Here is a 5260-nt window from a genome sequence, read left to right as displayed (position 1 = left end):
TTTAACTGCTTGGTGATAGTGAACATGTTTAATCCCAGGACAAAGGGGGCAGCCTGATTTTCTGAGGTTGATGCCAGCCTCAGGGTTCCAGGGCTGCACTGACAAACCTGTTTTGACAACAAAAACAAAACAAAACAAAACAAATCAGATAAAAGAAGAATTAGATCCACCTTCTAGTGGTAGCCAGCAAGTATACAGGGTATTGAAGGAGGAACCTCTCCCTCTTTGGCTGCTAACCATTGCTCTGGCTACCAAATGTATTCATTTACTACCATCAGAGCCCATGTCTTTGTAATTTTGGTATATAATGACCAGCTGAGACATCCATCCTGATAAACTAAAAAACCTCTGTACACCTAAGATTCCCATTGGTAGGCAACCACTGTTGGACTAACTAGATCACAGCTTGTGAGACATTATAATAAATCCATTTTCTACATATATGGTGAGATTCATCATACATTCTGATTCTTGTAGAGAACATTGAATAATGTACTTGGTTTTTTTTGGGAGCCGGCCTTGAGTCACATCCTCTTGCAGAATTACTTATAACTTAAAACTCTAATTGAGCCTTATCTTGGTAAAACAGAAAACTTCTTAAACAAGCAGTCTGTTTCACTAACCCCAGGAACTGAGGTGAACCAGACAGCAGGAAATGAGATAAGCAGACATTTATGGTCTGAGGTTTATGGCCTGGGACATTACCAGAGCCCCAGATTGGGCACAGTTACCCCTCCCCACTTCCTCCCTGCTTTGCTTTAAAAACCTCTCTTTGGCCTAATAAAATTGAGACCTTGACAATCCATTGCTTGGTCTCATTCCTTCTTTCTCACCCATTTATTTTCAGGTTCTAGCCCACCTCGACCCACAAATAACATGGTTCCTCTGGTCGGGGTAGGTTTTTGTTTTCTTTTCTTTTTCATCTTATCAGTGAAGATGTATTGGCTTACAATAGTGCTCACAAATACATACATCCTAGTTCAATTCCTCTCCAAATATTCAATTTTCCATGAAGACTACTCTTCTCATTATTATGCATTTGCCAAGTGTTTGCTCTCAGTTTCTGGGATAAAACTCTACATCCATGGAGCCATCATCCAACAATCTGATAGAAGAAAGACATATTATCTTTTTTTGAGATCTGGTACCTGCTTTTCTTTCCTGATTGTCTGAAGTTCCCAAGACAACCAGGTAAAAAAGTTACTTTAGTTCACATAAATTCAGTTTTAAACCAAATAACAAATATCAATTTTTATATACCTAAATCTCTGTGTAGTAAATAAATATTCTGAGCTCCCATCCAACTCGTTCACCAAGAATAACTCAACCCACTTATTTATGTATAGTTAACTAGCCACACTGTGTCTAGGAGGAAGAAAGGAAAATTCCTGTGAACTGCAGGAAGTTAGCAGGGGTCAGCTATAGAACAAGTGTTATAGAAATGCACATCTCTGCTGACATAGAAAAGTCTTTGTCTGTGGTAGAAGGCAATCAGGACCCATTGTAATTTGTCCTTAAGTACTCTGCATCCAGCTGTGAGGTACTCTTATAACTAAGGCCTTACTAGCCAATCAGACCCCAAGGTGGCCTGCCTGTCAGAAGAAGTACAGAGCCATTCTGGCCTGGATTTGAAGAGAAACTGGAGGCAGTGGTTTTGTGTACTCTGCTTTTAGGAAGGGCAAATTGGAAAACCATAGCACGGTGAGTGAGGGTCTGCTGTCCTCAGATGGGTAGTGGGAGATGGTGAGGTATGGGATCCAGTGTGGAGGGTATTTCCTGAGTTGTCATACAGTCCATAAAATTCCCAGAAGTGAGAGGCAGGCCTCTAAATAACTCTTCTGTGGGCTGTATCTGCTCTGAGCACTGGGAGCAGGGAGGTGTTTGTAGAAACATCTATTTCGTCAACTTCTACATACTTTTGGTGCACCCACTGAAAGCATGGCGACAAACTTCCAGAGGCCTTTTTGGTAAGTATCTTTTAGTTCAGCACTTTGCATTTTACTTTTATGTGTAAGATCCATTTATTGTTAATTTTCTGCCCATTGTAAAAGACATCTCATGTAAGGGTAGCACTTCACTATTGAGCAGTGATCTACAGGAGTAAATTTGTAACACAAAGGATTTACAAGTGCTTTGGAGATAATTTGTCTCACAAAGTAGAATTTAACTAAGGTAGTAGTGCCTCTAAACCACACAAAGTGTAGGTTGACCAGACCTGATAGAATTTTGAATCCCAAATACACATTTGTTCACCATGATTTTCCAGACATTTGACTCCAAACCATTACAAAGAAGCCACTCCTGTTTTATAACAGCATGTAGTCCCTTACTGATATCAAAAAAAAAAAAAAAACACGCACACACACACAAAAACTGGCCCATAACCAGCTGCTCACAGAAATATTAAATGTCCACAAGCAACCTTTAGGCCCAGTATGCCATATAGTTGCAGTTTTCTTCTCCAGAAAAGCATAGTTCTACCAGATTGGCAATAGGAAACCAGATTTTAAAAAGTAAACCAATGATAAAGCACAGCTTTCATTTAGGCTCTCAGGCAGGCATGACAAACATTCTTGGGAGAGATAGTAACAGCCTTATCTAGGCCTTGGGAGCTTTCCCTAAGGCCCTGGTGTATTAAACATAAAAGAGTGTATCTTGTCCAAAATCAGGTATTTGCTGGGGAGAGCTGATGATTGTTTGGAACAAAGCCTTAGTGGACAGGTTATTTCAGGTCTGTAGATCTAAACTACATAGAAATATGTTTCTCAGTCCCAAGGTCACTGTGGGCTTAGTCAGTAATAATCATGAGATACCCTGTGTTCCCCTTGTGTGGCTTTGTTTTAGTGGTCTTCTCCTGAGTGTCTCCCATTGAAAGACTTCAAGGAAATTTCCTGTTTCCTTCCCTTTCCTTCCTGGAAGTAGTGTAGAACAGTCTATTCTCCTTAAGAAGCTTACTTGGCATGGGAAACTTCTCCCCATCCCAACATTTATTTTTATATATTTTCTACCTTCTACATTTACCAATACCTTCACCACAGGATCCTACATGTGAAGCAGGTCCATCAGTTTCAGGTATCTGATGTCCTTAAGAAATAGTATTTTGAACACATTTGCTGTATAATCGTCTCATCTCGCTTAGTAGCTAGACATTGAAATTGTTCAATGTCTAAAATGGAGCTTGAACTTAAAAAGCCATTTAAGAAGGATAGAATATATTAAATGCAAACATATGTCTAGGCTGGCTCCTGTTCGAGTATTTTCTAAGATAGATACATGTTAGATGTATTTGTTTTTATAGATCTCCACTGTGGGTGAAATGATTTTTCCCTGGGAAGGCATATTAAGGCTATAAAAGATGCATTTTCATCCTGTTGGAAGAATGTTTATGAGGCAAGCTCTTATGTTGATGCAGGTGACATTAGTTGTAGTCTGTTGTTCTCCAAACAATGGCCTTGCTGTGTTCTGTACTATTCCTTCAAAATTCTTAAATTACTGTAACCTCAGAGATTTAAAATATCCATTAGTGTCACTTAGGGAACTATCCAGTGCAGTCACAGGAAAAGGATTCGCATGTGGAGCATTGCCTCTGCTTTCAGATCAGAATAAGCAAAATTATTTACACTGAAGGAGGATTCAGGGTTAGCAACCAGGTGCTGGAATCACCACTGTGAAAAAAGTACATGACTGTGGTAGGGGGAGTGATTTTGTAATTTCCCATCATGTTTGAATCCATGCCATGTGTATGAATACAGACCAGAGTATGTGGGTATACAGTTTGGGAAGCTAGTTCTGAGTCAATGAAGGTTGAATTTGACAATAGGTAACTCTCTTTGTGGAGAAATGTTCACTCCTGCATGACACACTAATATCAGGTCAGACGTTTGAGAAGATCATTGACTATGTGTAAGGTTACCATGCTCAATACAAAATAACAGCATATGGGCAGTATCAGTCTATCTCTTCTTAATTACTGCTCTATTTTGTTTGTGATCTATCAAATTTCTGAAGATCAGATTACTAAGCTGAGTCAATATTTAGCTACAGACTTTGTTAAGTGTAAGTCATTAGTTAGCCACAAACTAACCCACTAGTTAGTCACACATACTAACTCACTAGTTAACTACATACACTATGTCACCTGTTAGACACACACCTAAGTCACTTGTTTGCAAAACACATGAAGTCACTAGTTAGGCAAACACCTAAATCAATAGTCATCCACCCACATGCCTATGTCACTAGTTAGTCACTGCTTCCTGAACATAACTCCAGGGGCACAGACACTGAGAGAAACAATTAATAAATGGGACCTCTTCATACTTAGAAGCTTCTGTAAGGCAAAGGACAAAGTGGACAAGACCAAACAGGCGCCCACAGACTAGGTAAAGATTTTCACCAATCCTATATCTGACAAAGGTCTGATCTCCAAAACATACAAAGAACTCAAGAAACTAGTCAACAAAACACCACATAACCCCATTAAAAATGGCATACAAAACTGAAGAAAGAATTCTAAATAGAGGAAATCAAAAGGTGGAAAGACACTTAAGAAAATGCTCCACATCCTTAGCTATCAGGGAAATGCAAATCAAAAAACTTTAAGATACCATCTTACTCCTGCCAGATTGGCTAAAATTAGAAATACCAATGATGACTCATTTTGGAGAGGATATGGAGAAAGGGGGACACTCCTCCACTGCTGGTGGGAGTGCAAACTCATACAGCCATTTTGGAGATCAGTATGGCTGTTCCTCAGGAAAATGGGAATTAGTTTACCACAAGACCCGGCAATCGCCCTCTTAGGCATATACGGAAAGGATTCACATCCATACAACAAAGACATCTGTTCAACTATGTTCATAGCAGCACTATTTGTAATATCAAGAACCTGGAAGCAACTTAGGTGCTCCTCAACTGAAGAATATTTAATGAAGATGTGGCACATCTACACAATGGATTACTACTCTGCAGAAAAAAATAATGGTATATTGAAATTCGCAGGCAAGTAGAGGGCACTTGAAAAAAACCACCCTGATTGAGGAAACTCAGTCACAAAAAGAGGAAAATAGTATGTACTCACTCATAAATGGATTTTAGACCTAGATCAAAGGATCACCATCCTATAATTCACACCACCAAAGGACCTAGGATACAAGGTATATTCTAAGAGATTCATATAAAGTCCCTCACAGAACCGGGAAAGGACAAGTCCCCCAGAGCACAGGGGAAGTGGGGGACAGTGAATGTAGAGAGAAGTAGG

Source organism: Phodopus roborovskii, unplaced genomic scaffold, assembly GCF_943737965.1.
Source record: "Phodopus roborovskii unplaced genomic scaffold, PHOROB, whole genome shotgun sequence".
Lineage (NCBI taxonomy): Eukaryota > Metazoa > Chordata > Mammalia > Rodentia > Cricetidae > Phodopus > Phodopus roborovskii.
The sequence above is the reverse complement of the archived record's forward strand: the minus strand, read 5'-3'. Positions refer to the sequence as shown.